This window comes from Sturnus vulgaris, chromosome 23 (genome assembly GCF_052056855.1).
Source record: "Sturnus vulgaris isolate bStuVul1 chromosome 23, bStuVul1.hap1, whole genome shotgun sequence".
In the NCBI taxonomy this organism is placed as follows: Eukaryota; Metazoa; Chordata; class Aves; order Passeriformes; family Sturnidae; genus Sturnus; species Sturnus vulgaris.
The window spans coordinates 1,098,796-1,116,184 of NC_142265.1; the positions used below are offsets into that span (position 1 = coordinate 1,098,796).

A 17,389-nucleotide genomic window follows, 5' to 3' on the forward strand; every position below is an offset into this window, starting at 1 on the left:
TTGTGACCTCAGACTGGAATTGTGACCCTGAGCTTTGAACTGCAATTGTGATTCCATAGTGGAATTGTGACCTCAGACTGGAATTTTGACTTCGAGCCTTGAGCTACAGTTGTGATACGAAACTGCAATTGGGTCGTCAGACTGGTATTTTGACCTCGAGCAATGAACAGCAGTTGGGGTTCCCAACCGGTATTGTTGCCTCAGACTGGAATTGTGATCTCGAGCCTTGAAATGCAATTGTGATTCCAAACCGGAATTGTGACTTCAGATTGGAATTGTGACCTCGGGCCTTGAACTGCAATTTTGATTCAAAACAGAATTTTTGACCTCAGACAATAAAGGTGACCTCAAATCTTGAACTGCAGTTGTGATTGCAAACTGTAATTTTGACCTCGAGCCTTGAGCTGCACTTTTGATTCTAAACGGGAATTTTGTCCTCAGACTGGAATTGTTAAACCATGCCTTGAACTGCAGTTTTGATTCCAAAACTTAATTGGGGCCTCTGACGAGAATCCTGACCTCAAGCAATGAACAGCAGTTCTGATTCCATACAGGTATTGTGACCCAAGACGGCAATTATGACATCGAGCCTGGTACATTAATTGTGATTCCAAACCGGAATTGCGGCCTCAGATTGGAATTGAGAACTTCAGCCTTGAACTGCAATTGTGATTCCAAACAAGAATTGTGACCTCAGACTGGATTTGTGACCTCGATCCTTTAACTGCAATTGTGATTCCATACAGAAATTTTGACGTCAGACAGTAATGGTGACCTCAAGCCTTGAACTGCAATTGTGATTCTAAATTGTAATTGTGACTTCGAGCCTTGAACTGCCATTGTAATTCCAAATCGAAATTGTGACCTCAGCCTGGAATTGAGACCTCGAGCGTTGAACTGTCATTATGATTCCAAACAGGAATTGTGACCTCGGACTGCAATTGTGACCTCGAGCCATGAACTGCCATTGTGATTCCAAACAGGAATTGTGACCTCGGATTGGAATTGTGAACTCGAGCCTTAAACTGCAATTGTGATTCCAAACCTGAATTATGACCTCAGACTGGATTTGTGACCTCGAGCCTTGAATTGCAGTTGAGATTCCAAACAGGAATTGTGACCTCAGACTGGAATTGTGACCTCGATCCTTGAACTGCATTTTTGATTCCAAATCGGAATTGGGTCCTCAGACTGGAATCATGACCTCGAGCCATGAACAGCAGTTGTGATTCCTAACCGGAATTGTGACCTCAGACTGGAATTGAGACCTCGAGCCTTGAGCTGCAGTTGTGAGTCCAAACAGGAATTGTGACCTCAAGTCTTGAACAGCAAAATTTATTCCCAACTGGACTTGCGAACTCAAGAGTGGAACTGCAATTTTGGTACCAAACTGAAATTGTGACCTCGAGCCTTGAACATCAATTGTCATTCCAAAATACACTTCTTACCTCAGACAGGATTTGAGACCTCAAGCCTTGAACTGCAATTGTGATTCCAAGCCGGATTTGTGACCACACACTGGATTTTTTACCTCGAGCCTTGAGCTGCAGTTGTGATACCAAACCGGAATTGGGTCCTCAGACTGGAATCGTGACCTCAAGATATGAACACCAGTTGTGATTCCACACCAGAACTGGGGCCTCAGACCAGAATTGAGATCATGAGACTAGAACTACAATTCTGATCCCAAACACGAATTGTGTCCTCAGACTGGAATAGTGACCTCAAGACATGAACTGCAAATGTGATTCCAAACTGCAATTGCAACCTCAAGCCTTGAACTGCAATTGTTATTCCAAACAGGAATTGTGACCTCAAGACTGGAACTGCAATTGTTATTCCAAACTGGAATTTTGAACTCAAGCCCGGAACTGCAATTCTGATAACAAACTGAAATTGTGAACTCAAGCCTTGAACATCAATTGTGATTCCAAACTGTAATTGTTACATCAAGCCTTGAGATGCAGTCCTGATTCCAAAGTGGAACTGGGGCCTCAGACTGGAATTGTGATCTCGAGCCTTGATATGCATTTGTGATTCTAATCAGGAATTCTGGCCTCAGACTCGAATTGTGACCCCGAGCCTTGAGCTGCAGTTGTGATTCCAAACCGGAATTGGGTACTCAGACTGGAATCGTGACTTCGAGACTTCAACTTTAGTTGTGATTCCAAACTGCAATTGAGACCTCAGACTGGAATTGTGACCTAGAGCCTTGAACTGAAATTGTGATTTCAAACCGAAACTGGGACCTCAGACTGGATTCGTGACCTCGAGCCATTATCAGCAGTTCTGATTCCAAACCGAAATTTTCACCCCGGAATGGAATTGTGATTTGGAGCATTGAAATTTTGCTGTGATTCCAAACAGGAATTGTGACCTCAGACTGGAATTCTGACTTCAAGACTTGAACTGCATTAGTGATTACAAACCAGAATTAAGTCCTCAGACTGGAATCATGACCTCGAGACATGAACAGCAGTTGTGATTCCAAACCGGAATTGTGACCTCAGACTGGAATTGTGATCTCAAGACTTGAACTGCTAATGTGATTCCAAACTTGAATTGTGACCTCAAGACTTGAACTGCAATTGTTATTCCAAACTGGAATTATGAACTCATGCATTGAACAGCAATTTTCCGAAAAACTGAAATTGTGACCTCAAGACTTGAACATCAATTATGATTCCAAAATTCACTTGTGACCTTAGACAGGATTTGTCACCTCAAGCCTTCAACTGCAAATGTGATTCCAAACCAGATTTGTGACATCAGTCTGGAACTGTGACCTTGAGTCTTGAGCTGCAGTTGTGATTCCAAACAGGAATTGTGAACTCAGACTAGATTTGAGACCTCGAGCCTTGAACCGCATTTGTGATTTCAAACCGGATTTGTGACCTCAGAAGGGAATTGTGATCTCGAGCCAGGATCAGCAGTTGTGATTCCAAACCAGAATTTGGACGTCAGACTGGAACTGTGACTTGGAGCCTTGAAATTTAGTTGTGATTCCAAACAGGAATTGTGGACTCAGACTGGAATTGTGACCCAGTGCCTTGAGCTGCAGTTTTGATACCAAACGGGAATTGGGTCCTCAGACTGGAATTGTGACCTCGAGACATGAACAGCAGTTGTGCTTCCAAACCGGAATTGGGGCCTCAGACTGGAAATGTGATCACGAGCCTTGAACTGCTATTGTGACTGCAAATCCGAATTGTAACCTCAGACTGGAATTGAGACCTTGAGCCTTGAAATGCAGTTGTTGTACCAAACCGGTATTGTGTCCTCAGACTGGAATTGTGACTTCAAGCCTGGAACTGACAATATGATTCCAAACTGGAATTGTGACCTCAAGCCTTGAACTGCAAATGTGATCCCAAACTGGAATTGTGAACTCAATCCAGGAACTGCAATTTTCATACCAAACTGAAATTGAGACCTCAAGCCTTGAACATCAATTGTGATTCCAAAATACACTTGTGACGTCAGACAGGATTTGTGACCTCAAACCTTAAACTACAATTGTGATTCCAAACCGGAATTGTGACCTCAGTCTGGAATTTTGACCTCAAGCCTTGAACTGCGATTGTGTTTCCAAACAGGAATTGAGACCTCAGACTGGAACTGTGACCTCAAGCCTTGAACTGCAAATGTGATTCCAAACTGGAATTGTGAACTCAAGCCTTGAACATGAATTGTGATTCCAAAATTGACTTGTGACCTCAGACAGATTTGTGACCTCAAGCCTTGAACGTGAATTGTGATTCCAAACTGGAATTGTGACCACCGAGTGGATTTGTGGCCTGGATCCTTGAAGTGCAGTTGTCATTCCAAACGGGAACTGTGGCCTCACACTGTAATTGTGACCCCGAGCCTTGAACTGCAATTGTGATTCCACGCTGTTATTGGGACCTCAGACTGGAATTGTGACTTGGAGTCATGAACTTTAGTTGTGATTCCAAAGCAGAATTTGAGCCTCAGACTGGAATTGTGACCCCGAGCCTTTATCTGCCATTGTGATTCCAAACTGGAAATCTCACCTCAAACTGGAATTGTGACATCGAGCCTTGAAATGCAATTGAGATTCCAAACTGGAATTCTGACCTCAGACAGAAATTGGTACCTCAGAATGGAAGTGTGATCTCGAGCCTTGTGCTGCAGATGTGATTTCAAACTGCAATTCTGGCCTCAGCCTGGAATTGTGATCTCGAGCCTTGAACTGCAATTGTGTTTCCAAACGGAAATTTTGACCTCAGACTGAAATGGTGACCTCAAGGCTTGAACAGATATTGTGATTCAAAACAGGAATTGTGACCTCAGACTAGAATTGCGGCCTCAAGCAGAGAACTGCCATTGTGATTCCAAACCGGAATTGTGACCTCAGACTGGAATTGTGACCTCAAGCCTTGAACTAAAATTTTGATTCCAAATCGGAATTCTGACCACCAACTGTAATTCTGACCTCGAGTCTTGAAGTGCAGTTGTGATTCAAAACCGGAATTGTGACCTCACACTGGAACTGTGTCCTAGATACTTGAACTGCCATTGTGATTCCAAATCGGAATTGGGGCCTCAGACTGGAACTGTCACCCCGAGCCTTCAGCTGCAGTTGTGCTTCCAAGATGGAAATTTGACCTCAGACGGGAATTGTGAGCTCGAGCCTGGAACTGCAATTGTGATTCCAAACGGGAATTGTGACCTCAAGCCTTGAACTGGGACTGTGATTCCAAACCGGAATTATGACCTGAAAACTTGAACTGCAATTGTGATTCCAAAATAAAGTTGTTACCTCGGGCTGGAATTTTAACCTAAAGCCTTGAACTGCAATTGTGATTGCAAACTGGAATTGTGACCTCAAGCCTTGAACTTCAATTGTGATACCAAACTGGAATTGTGACATCAGACTGGAATTGTGATTCCTAAATGGAATTGGGATACCGAAATGGAATTGTGATTCCGTACTGCAATTGTGATTCCAAACTGGAAATATGATTCTGAACTGGAATTGTGATTCCAAACTGAAATTGCCTTTCCAAACCGGAATAGTGTCCTCAGACTTGAATTGTGACCTCAAGCGTTGAACAGCAATTTTGATTCCAAACAGCAATTGTGACCTCAGACTGGAATTGGCACCTCGAGCCTGGAACTGCAATTGTGATTCCAAACAGGAATTGTGACCTCAGACTGGAATTGTGACCTCGAGCCTTGAACTACAATTGTGATTCCAAACCGGAATTGTGACCTCAGACTGGAATTGTGACCTCGAGCCTTGAACTGAAGTTGTGATTCCAAACAGGAATTGCAGTCTCAGACTCGAACTGTGACCTCGCGCCTGGAACTGCAATTGTGATTCCAAACCGCAACTGGGGCCTCAGACTGGAATTGTGATCTCAAGCCTCGAACTGCAATTGTGATTACAAACCGGAATTGCGGCCTCAGACTGGAACTGTGACCTCAAGTCTTCAGCTGCAGTTGTGCTTCCAAACTGGAATTTTGACCTCAGACTGGATTTGTGACCTCGAGCCTTGAACTGCAGTTGTGATGCAAACTGGACTTGTGACCACAAGCCTTGGACTGCAATTGTGATTCCAAACGAGAATTGTGACCTCAAGCCTTGAACTGGAATTGTGATTCCAAACCGGAATTATGACCTGAAGAATTGAACTGCAATTGTGATTCCAAAATGGAGTTGTTACCTCAGATTGGAATTGTGACCTCAAGCCTTGAACTGCAATTGTAATTCCAAACCGGAATTGTGACCACAAGCCTTGAGCTACAATTGTGATTCCAAACTGGAATTGTGGCCTCGGACTGGAATTGTGACCTGGAGTCTTGAGTTGCAGTTGTGGTTCCAAACCAGAATTTGCTCCTCAGACTGGATTCGTGACCTCGAGCCATGAACGGAAATTGTGACTCCAAACCGGATTTGGGACGTCAAACTGGAATTGTGACCTCGAACCTTGAACTGTAGTTGTGATTCCAAACCAGAATTAGGGCCTCAGACTGGAATTGTGACCTCAAGACTTGAGCTGCAGTTGGAATTCCAAGCCGGAATTTTGTCCTCAGACTGGAATTTTGACCTCGAGCCTTGAACTGCGGTTGGGATTCCAAACTAAATATTGTCCTCAGACTGGAATTGTGACACCGGACTGTTGGTGGCCTAATAGGAGCCTTAGCTCTGCAGCCTGTCTTCAGAAAACTACCCTAAATATACTAAAGGTCTGTTCAAGGTCACCATGTGCTTGGCGTGACTACAGGAGAAAAACAAGATCATAAATTTTAATGCTGAGATAAGCAAGAACAAAGGAAAAGACATCTGGGAATGCAAGATCCTGTTTAGTCGACATACCATGTCCACATCAAAGAGAATCTTACGCAATAACTAAACTTTAGAGAGATAGATCTTAGATAAACCAATAGAATTACTACTAGCATATATAAGTCTTTTGTGTAACCAATCATACTGCTTTTAAGAAACTATAAACAATAGCTGGAAACGTATAAAAATCACCTTTTTGTTAGAATAAAGATTCTGCTCTTTGCATTCACATTGAGTGTTTGGAAATCCAGATGGCAGCAAGAATCTTGTAGACTACTCCCACTGTTCATTTAAATTCTGGAGAAGTCACGTGAGGTATCACATTCTCTTGAAAGAAGTGTCTATCATCTCGGACATTCTAGTATGGGCTATTAATATTGTCATGAGTTTCTGGCTAGACTTTTTAGTATGCCAATTCAAATTCAAATGATCTGAAATGATAGAACTTCAAGAAATTTTTTTCCCAGAATCGAAGTATGATGGAGTTCCATAGGGAGAATCTTAATCTTAGTTATTCTATTCCATCTCACATCATGGCTGGGGGCAGGGAGAAGGGAGTATCTTTGGGGGACAATGGGTTCCAGTGTAGTCAGTAAGCTGGGCAGAGGAGCCATCAGGTATTGTCTGTTGTTGGGGGGGGGGATTCGTGTGAACTCTTCCTTTCTTGTACCCTGCCACTAGTATTGTTGCTAAAATTGTTTGTTTTCTCATCCAAGTGACAAAATCAGCACACTTAATGAGGGATGAAGAGGGAGCAGCGACCTCGGAACAGGAGGAAGAAGAAGCAGAGCCTGCTGTCCTCCAGAAGAAAAAAACACTACCAGCCAACTTTGCATCATCTGTGAACTTCCTGGGCGTGTACTCTATCCCCTTGTCCAGATCACTGAGCAAGATATTAAACAGGACTGGGCCCAAGACTGAGCCTTGGGGACCAGCTGGATGAACTCTATTTCCCACCACTCGGTGGGCCTGGCCATCACCCAGTTTGTCACCCAGCAAACAGCCCACCCATGCAAACCATAAGCAGACAGTTTCTTCAGGAGAATGATGTGAGACTCATTGCAAAAAGGATCAGGGAGATGCCTAGGAAGAGTCTCAGGTGAATCCAGGAGACTATAGTGGAGGACTATTCAGTTTTCCAATCAATTTGCTTAAAAAAACTCTACAAAACCGTAATAAAAAACAAACAAACAAACAAACAAACAACAAAAGCAGACCAAACAAACACACAAAATCCCCCAACCAATAATCCCCAAAGAGACAAAAAAAGCCCCCAAAAAAGCCCACCAAAAAACCCACCCAAAACCGGAAAAAAAAAAGCCCCAAACCCAACACAAAAAATCAGGGTGAAGGTTTTTAGTAACTTTAAAAATAACAAAACAAAACGAAACAAAAAAAAACCCCCAGAAAGTCACATTTCTAAAGGTGCTGTCCCAGCCTCTTCTCTCAGCAGGGAGGACATCCTGAAGTGGAGCCAGTTGGAAGAAAGCGGGACGGGGCAGCACCTGGGCCATTGTCACAGGACGGCCCTGTGGCTGCCCCATTGCCAAAACCTGGACACATAAATCAAACACAGGTATGCACATGTGCTTAGACACAGCAAAAATGTATTTGTCTGAAAAGAATACAGGTCCATTTCTATCACTGGAAAGAGCATAATGCCTCGTCTCAGCTTTCTTTTCAGTCATTACAAATGTTTCGAAAATAAAGGAGTGCAGAAAATGGAAATATCCAAGATCAACAGGAGGACCAGTAACAAAGATTCCATTTTTGAAACTGCATTGGGAATCCTCTGCAGAAATTGACTCAGAGCTCTAAGATTTACAAAAAAGACCAAGAGGACTGGAGTCAATACAACACAGTGTCTGGAGACTTCAGCTGGTTGCCTTGATTTCTCAAATATGATGGAGGAAGCACCTTAGCAACTACAGCTGCCAGTTCTCTCAGGGCCCTGACATGCCTCTGGGTGGGTGCCATGGTCTTGCATGCTCAGGTTCCTCAAGTGGTCTGAAAGCTGACCTGCTACTATGGGTTAGAATCAAGTCCACCAGTCCAATAATCTGAGAGATGTGGAAATAGTGACTGGCAGTAAAAATTGAGACCAACACTTGTTGAGTACCTCAGCCTTCTCCTTGTCTGTTGTCACTAGTCCTGTCTGGCTTATGGGGGTGGGGGGGGGAATAGGGGAGGTGTGATAGGTTTCTTTTCATCTTCCTTTTCCCACTGAAATACCCGTAGGTGCCTTTATTATTCTTAGTTTTGGCATGCTTTTCCAAATTCAGCTTCAACTGAGCCTTAGCTATACTGATCCCATCCTCACACACTCATGTGTTACCACTGTATTTTTCCCATGATTTGTCTCGCTGTGTATCGTCTGCATATTACCTACTTGCATCACATCTATTAATTTTCAATAACCTTCTGGCTTTAACTTGTTTTCAAAAAAAACCTTTTTGAACCTTTCCACCTCAGAAATTCACCTGGGAAACCCCAAATCCCCAAAATTCACCCCGAAGTCCCCCCTGGGATGCTCAGCACTCACCTGGCAACTCCCAAAAGTCCACAAATTCACCCCAAAATTCACGGGGGACCCCCAAATCCCAGGGCTTCACCCCAAAATCCCACCTGCAACCCCCAAAACCCCTCAAATCACCCCCAAGACCCAGTCCCCCCAACACCTCCCAAATTCACTCCAAAATGTCTCCAATCCCCCTCAAAACCCTCCCAGATACCCCCAAATCCACCAAATTCACTCCCAGACCCATCTGGGACTCCCAAAAATCACCAAAATTCCCCGGAAAATCCACCTGCATCCCCCCAAATTCATCCCAAAATTCTCCCACGACTTCCAAATGCTCACCTGGATACCCCAAAATCGACAGAATTCACCCCAAAATACGCCTGGCATTCCCAAAACTCACCTGAGAACCCTAAAATTCACACGTATACCCTAAAATTCACCAAATTCACCCCAAAATTCCCCTGAGATCCCTAGAATTCCACAAATTCCCACTAAAATTCAACTGGGACTCCCTACATTCCACAAATTCACCCCAAACCTCGCTACCCGGGATCCCCTAAAATTCCACAAATTCTCCCCCAATATCAACCTGGGACCCCTCAAAACTCACCTGGATCTCCCCAAATCCCCGCCCCGCCCCCCTCACCCCAATTCACCTGGGCACTCCCAAATCCCCAGAATTCAACCCAAAATTCACCTGGCACCCCAAAAACCTCCAAATTCGCTCCAAAATGATTGGCAACTTTACACACTCCATTTTCCCACAAAAGGATCTAGAGCCCTGTGCGCTTCGTATACAAACTAAATGCAAAAAACCTTTCTATTCATTCTCAGCAAAAAGACTTCTTATTCCTCCTTCTTTTGGACAAAACTGCCTTCACTTTCAAACTTATTCTCTTGCTCACTTACCTGCATAATGCTTAGTCCCTGTTCTGCATGCTCATTTTCTTCACTTTTACAAGGAATCCTCTCCTCATCTTCTTCTTCCTCTGCTTCTTCCATTTCCTGTGCCAAGATCACCTGTTTCTCTGTTAGATTTCTTTCTCCAGCTGATTTTTTGACAACTGTCCCTATCTTCTGGCACCGCTCGCTCGAGAGAGGCGATTGTCCCGCTCTGTTCTGGGCTGGGACTGCGCTCTCTTCAAGCCCTGGGGGCAATTTTGGATGCCACAGCGTCAGAAAGACCTCAGGCTATTGGAGAAATGTCCAAAGGAGGGACACAGGGATAGCGAAGAGGCTGGAGGGAAAGCCATACAAAGAGTGGCTCAGGGCATTTGGTTCAGCTGCAGAGAGGACACTGAGCTCACACCTCACTTGGGACCTCTCAGCTCCTCCCAAGAGCAGCACAGGGACAGCTTTGCTCTCTGCTCTCTGCGACCAGGGACAGGAGCCAAGGGAATGCTAGGAGCTGTGTCAGGGGACGATTAGGCTGGCTATCAGGGAAAGGTTTTTTTCCTCAGAGGCTGGTCGGGCACTGAATAGGTTCTCCAGGCAATGGGCACAGCCCCAAGGCTGCCAGAGATCCAGAAGCGTTTGGCCAATGCTCTCAGGGATGCAGAGGGTGGGACTGTTGGAGTGTCTGTGCAGGGCCAGGAGTTGGACTTTGACGATCCCTAGGGGTCCCTTCCGACTCAGGAAACTCTTACCATTTTCCCCTCTTTCCTCTCCTTGCACAATGCTCTCAGCTTACTCCATGCTCCGCATGGAGCATGCTCCACTTCTGAAACCTCCGCTACTTCTTTCCAGTTCAAGCACAGTTCTACTGGTTACAATCCAAAGATAGACAGATTGAAAAACAACCAAAAAGAAACACCTGTTTGGAATGTCGTGGTCTTATCTGCATCTTGAACTATGAAGTCGATTGTGCCTTGCAAGTTCTAAAAGCAAAACAACAACAACAAAAAACACCCACCACACCGTTTTAACATAGGGATTTGCCTTCTTCTAAGAAATCCATATCCCTTCTCAAAATGGATCTATTTCAGGAAGAGATCATCTTGAATAGATCACTTACTATCTAAAGAACCTGGAACACTCAAATCCGTAATGATAAGCCTGTTACCTTGTCGTTTTCTGTTCCAAAGGCAAATGCATTTGCTCAAGTGCCGTTTGTAACAAGGACAGAGCTCAAAGTGTGGCTCTGAGAAATGTTTTGGTTTCCCTCTCCTATCTCCATCAAAAGCACTTTCTTCAATGGCTGAAACAATACTTGATACAGTCTGAATTTTAAAGGTCATGAAAATTTTCTCCAAAGTGAAAAATTAATATAGCAGTCAGGTTTGAAACCAACGGGAATTTTTGTTTTACCTGTTTGAAGATTCCCTTCACACTAAAATGCTGGCTGATGGATACCTAGAAGAAATCAATTCCCACAAAATGCTTCTGGGTAAGCCATTACGTCATCCATTACAATTTGCTTCAGTGTCCCGGTCCTGTCCAATTGAAGGTCCCTGTTTAAGAGACTCAAGTGCGGAGAGAAATAAAATTAAATATGACTACAGTGCCTTTAAATCTAAATCGAACTTCCTGATCAATCTCATAAAACCTTTAGGCTAAATGTTGCCATTGATCTGTTTCTACTGAACACAATCACGTCCTGGCTTGTTAGAGATTAGTTTGTTACAAAGAAAGAAACGCAGAGAAGTTAAAATATTTCCAAAGAAGCATTTGACATCCTTCCTTTTGGATGGGGAACCACACCAACACTGCTTACATAAGAGATCAAATGACTGTCTTCCATGTTAGTTCTGCACTGTGCTCAGCGGAGCCTTTCTGGTTTATTTGCCTTTGACTTGGACATAAAGCTGAGTCTTGATTCAAGAAAAATCAATATTCACACTTGTTTTCATTTACACGGACATTGGCTTGGTCTCCTAAACAAAGAGAATGATGGGGAATTTTTGTACCAGTTCAGATAGGTAACATTCTCTTTCCGCAACCTGGCATTGTATTTTCACTTGGTCTGTTACCTCTGGCTTTGTTTTAACGGCTCAAATTATTAGGAAGAGTATCAAACCTCCAGCTCTAACCACAGTCCCACTGCGAGGTGTGTGAAGGTATGTGCATCTGCCCCTCAGGTCCATACTGCTCTTCTAATGTGCCTCTGATCGAGCAGGTAGGAAAGACCTCCTGGGTGTGTGAACAGTGCTGCTTCCTCTACGGCTTCAGAGCTGCTGCTAAGATCTTCAGGAAGGAGAGCGGTATTGTACCCATTTTTAGATGGTTTTTAAAGTTGCCGGTGCTTGGCTGTCTTAAACGTCTGAGTTCCTAGAACTTTGAATGAGATCAAATCTATGAGTGAAGAGATGATGGTGCAGACCAACTTCTGATTCCGGTGATCCAAGAATCTGCACTACTACTTTTACCTTCTGAATAAGGCATGGATGTGATGGTATGCACAGTAATACTGATGTGCTATGGTTTTTGAATGATACCAGTCTTCCTTTGTCCCATTCCTAAACCGTGGGCATTATTTGCCTTAACCTTGTTCAGTAGGGACATTATTCTATATTCTTACATGAAGTGAAAAGCACTCTTTTTCCATACCTTCACACAACAGCATTAAAACAAGGCCTAAGTAGTACAACCAATGTTCAAAGATGCTCTACCTTTTAAGTTTACAAAACATACCAAATTCATACCTTGTTCTAAGTTGATCTCAAGAAGAAAGGGTGTTCTCCAAATACTCCTTCAGCTCTTCCTCACAGCTCACCGTTTGCCTTTTTTCTAAGATTGTATCCAGATCACTTTCATCATCTAAGGCCACATAAAAAAGCTAGTAAAAATGGTTTCGTAGATACTAAAATCTCCCCAGCTCTTTAGGATTCAAGGAAGTTAATTATGCACATATCTTCTACACCCAGAAGAGAAAGCTACCTCAGCAAAACTCATCGCCTATGAAAATCTTCCTAGATAATGAACACCTCTGACACTGCCACCCCAAGTTGGTGTTCTGAAACAATGAGAACCTCACATCCAATCAGACTCTAGACCTGCACAAGATCTCGTCATAGCAACTTGCAGCCACTTTCTACAGAAAGCAGCAGTGATCTCTATCGCTGTTGCCATACCAACAATAAGACAGGACTGTCCATTCAGCGTGAATCAAGCAGTTAGCAAAAATGCACCTGACAGAATGAAACTGAAGAGGAGAAATTCCCATCTAAAAGTCAAAGATTACATTTTTAATTTTATAGCAGGTATTTTGAATTTCAGAGGGCTCTTTGCATTAAGAAGTCCTGTCTTTATAGCACACCCTTGTTTTTATGTTTCTACCTGGATTATGGCCATTTAGCCGTCTCCTTCAAATCACTCCAAAGAAAAACATTCAAGTGAACAAGTTCTTTCTAAACTGCTGGAAGGTGAAATGAATGAGTAAGAGGATATGTAACATGATAAAAGGCTGCCTGGAATTTTACGACTGGTATCCAACATGGCGTCTTCTATCTGGAGAGTAAAAAAAAATCAGTCTCCAAGTAAACTGGTAAGAATGCGGATTCTCAAAACTTCTGTTTATTCTGGCACCATAAAGCACCAAATCACATTCTATAATTTATCCCTTTAGAAACAACTGCCCGACTTTTTTTATGTATAGAAAAGATTGGAAGACATTTGGGAGATCATTTCCAGCTCTTCCTGAAGTTTGATCTTAAGCAGACTGGGCCATACGTCATTCATCGCTATCCTATGTATTTCAGATAGAAATGATCATAAAAATACAATCTATTTCTATTACAAATAATAAACACAAGAATTATGAACACTTCCACATGAAACTCTTCCACACCAAACTGTTTCTCTGGAGTGTTTTGTCACACTATGGACCTCTTTCTAAGGTGACATCAATAGCCTACCACGCAGAAGGCATTGCAGGTGGGAGCACAGGAAGAACAGACTAATCCCAAGGAGTGATGAAGATATATGTCATCAAATAAAAGAAACGTACATCCACGTGCTCCACTTCTTCTTCAAACCTACATTTTCGTTTCTCAGTCATCTGAAGCATGTTGGAGTGCACAACTTCAGCATCTTCTGCTGTGCAAATGTTCACATCCAACAGGGTCATCTGAAGGAAAAGAAGAACAAATTATTGACATGCACAGAAGAAATACTGTGTGGCTTTCAGAGAGCCTGGCTAAACGTAGTGTTTCTTTTCTTGTGATGGACAGAGATAGATTCAGCCTCCTACATGCCATATTAGATTACTAAACAATACCATCTGGTTGGACACAAAGGGAGAAATTGAGGCAGAGGTGGAATTTCTTTCCCAAGATAAGACAGATTTAGCACAAGGGCTGAGGCTCCTTGCATCTTCCACATTCATGTAGGACAGCACTCCCTTCATTACTGGCATTTGTTACGGCTTTTTCCACATTTCAAGCACAAATACCAACTACTACTGTGAAACCAAACGGATGGCTTACTTTTTGAACAGAGTAAGGCGGAGGTTAAAAAGGAATTCCACTTGTTATCTCAGTGTCTGGTGCATCCTCAGACACACTTTACTCTAATGACACATTGGACCACGGCTATCACAGCCAAAAGCTGTGGCACTCAACTTGCACATCTGCCCTTTCTCCTGACATTTGCCCTCGACCAGCTCATACTGGATGCTCATTTTCTCTACGCACTCCACATTAGGGCTGTCTGAATGATACAGAACAGACCACAGTCAAAATTCCCATCTTTCACAGTGCAGTGTGACATGGAAACATGACAGAGGCCATGTGCTGAATCTCAGCACACGGAACAGATGCCAGCAGTGCCTACAGACACCAGACATTACCAGCCAAAGAAATCAAGACATTTTCATACACAGCTGTTTATCATTATGCTTCAAAGTAGCAAGGTACTTAACAATCGCTACCACCTTCTTTGCTACCATACAGGCTACAAACATCCCAACTGGATGTGCTCTGGAGCAAGAGAAGGCAGACACAGAGCGGGAAGGCATGCTGCAAGGACACAGAGAAAGGAAGTATCTCCAATACTTCCCCTCTTCTTCTCATACTTCCCCTCTTCTTCTCCAAGAGTTAAAAAGGAGTATTTTTGTATGATTGAGAAGGGATCCACGTCAAAATTAACTTTTGATTTCCCCCAGATTCATTCTAACCGAGCCAGTTCCTGCTAGATCTCCCCATGCACAGGTGTTTGTACTGGCCAAAGGAAAGCCATGACACAGGCAGCTTCTTTGGCTCTTACTGCCACCTCCAAGCAACTGAGAAGGTATGTGGCAACACACGGAACAAAGAATAGAGCAAACATGCACTCTCAAAGCAACCGTCTGCCTCATCGTTGCCCAGGAGAAAAGAAAATATTGCTTGAATTCCAGACTGTTCTTAGGATTTCCCGACCTACCTAGACTTTTGTTTCAATTCTCCAGAGTTCTGCACCATTCGTTTCCATCAGATTTGGCACGTGTTGGAGGCAACAGGGTGCTATCAAAGCAGGAAACAAGAGTCAGGTATCCTAAAATACAAACCAGTCAGTACTTCAAATATAAAATTATGAATCCGAATATCCATACTGCTGGGCTTTCTTTTATTTACAGCCATCTTGGCAATGAAAATAAACCTGAGATTGTTGTTGTTCAAGGCCAACTGTTTACTGCCCGATAAGGAACTAACTGTCATCTACCTGGTTCCTACATCCACCGTAAAAAACCTCCCTGTAAAGATCGTAATGCATTGCACCCACACCAATGTGTCTTGTGTTCAGGATGGATATTCAAACGTAGCAACGTTAGATTTCTATCCAGACTCCTCTCTTCATTTATTCCCCAAATAAAATCCCATGCCATGGAGAAAAAAATGCCTTGACAAAAACACCAAGTTCTAGCTCTCCACCCCTCTTTGCCCATTTCTGCTATGTTTCGAGATTTACTTCTGCATTCCTCCATTTTTAGAGCCTGATCGCCACCTATTAAGTGTAGCTGGGGCACTGAAAATCAAGAATGCATTTTTTCCATTCAAAAGAGCTGTACAGAAATAGATGTAGACACTGCCTTACTGCTGCATTTAGCAATCACACATTGACAGGAAGCAAAGTGCATTTTGTAGCCAAGTCCTTCATTAACTCCAGCAACAATTGTTTTCCTTTATGCTATACCCTCTTTTGCCATACCCGATATATTGCAAAACCTTCAGTCTCTCTTCACTGAGTACCATCTGCTCCTTTGTCAACTTTTCCATTTCCATATTCACAGTTGGGGGATTCTGTATTTCTTCACTTGCCATAAATTCTCTGCAGGATGGAAAGTAGATATGTAGAATGGAATCACATGATATATGTGATATCATACGTGGTATCACGTAGAAAGAAAAAATGATCAAGTATTACTTTGATAGAAACCAAAAGTGAACACTAGCCTCTTGGTGTTGCTCATTGTCCAAAAGAACACTGCCAAATTTCTGACCTGAAACTCTGAACTCCACACTACTTTTGCATGAGCTTCCAGTCCCTTGCCATTTCAGTTGATGACATTTTTCTTTCTCAAGCTCTGATTTCATTCGATTCAAGAGTAGGTTGGCAGTTGCCCTCTCATTATCCAGCAGTGCTCTGTTTATATTCTGTGTATTAAAAAACAAAACCAGAAGTAGAAGCAGCATACAACATGCAAAAACAAACCAAAGATTGTCTCTTCTACAGAAAATGAGGGGAGAAAAGAACACAAATGATAACCAATACCCTGCCAAGTAGAAATTTCTTCTATATTTCAGTGATTGATAGGCAGAAAAAATGAATTTCATCTGGGGAAAGAAAGACATTCTAGGAATATTCAGACTGCTATCTTGCCCCAGGTAAAACATTTACCATGGCCTTAGCGTTAATGAGCTTGTGAACATCAGCTGCCAAGAGGAAGGACATTTCCTCCAGTTTCACACAATACTTGGTCAGTACATCTGCTATCTGTGCAATCAAACAATACAGAAAAGCAACAACAATGAAAAGTAGAACTCAAATATCAATTTCCCAAGTTAAAATCTACATGAACAAGACAATTTTTCCATTCAAGTGAATTCGATTTAATTAATTCATTAACTACATAAGTAGCATTCTCACGTTCAAGAACGGAATTCAAAGAATCAACGTTGCTTCTTCTGAGACATTGAAGCCTGAGTAGATCCCAACTTCAAATCTAGTAGGACGCCATGAAAGCAATACCTGCTACATTTAGTACATGTAAACTACAAAGACATCTAGAACAGCTCTAAAAGATGAGCAAACCCATGAACTTTGAAGGAGACGCTAGCAAGAAATGTGGAAATAGGCTTTATCTGCCCAGTGCTTTTCCCAAAAGCACGGGCACTCCTTGGCGTCAGTGAGAGTCTCTGTCTCATTATTCAGCAGCTGGATTAGGGTAAAAAAGGATGCATGCAATCACTTCATTCCTGTTCATGACATAAACTTACTGCATCATCGTGGAAGCCATTTACTTGGAAATATAGCCTAAAAAATAGGTGTCAGACTGGGTACATATCTAGATTGCTATGAGCAAAACCAATTTCTTTTTAACAGGAAAGCCATACAATATGCCTGCCATGGCAAATATTAGT

At 42.8% G+C, this 17,389-nt stretch overlaps 1 long non-coding RNA gene across 1 annotated transcript; it reads right to left on the bottom strand.

The window, feature by feature from the left end:
* Nucleotides 1-13,324: 13,324 nt before the first annotated feature.
* Nucleotides 13,325-16,077, bottom strand: LOC148221331 (uncharacterized). Its single transcript, XR_015808185.1, has 3 exons — nucleotides 15,957-16,077; nucleotides 15,192-15,271; nucleotides 13,325-13,899 (listed from the first exon to the last, which is right to left on the bottom strand). It is a non-coding gene; the product is annotated as an uncharacterized LOC148221331 (long non-coding RNA).
* Nucleotides 16,078-17,389: the final 1,312 nt, after the last annotated feature.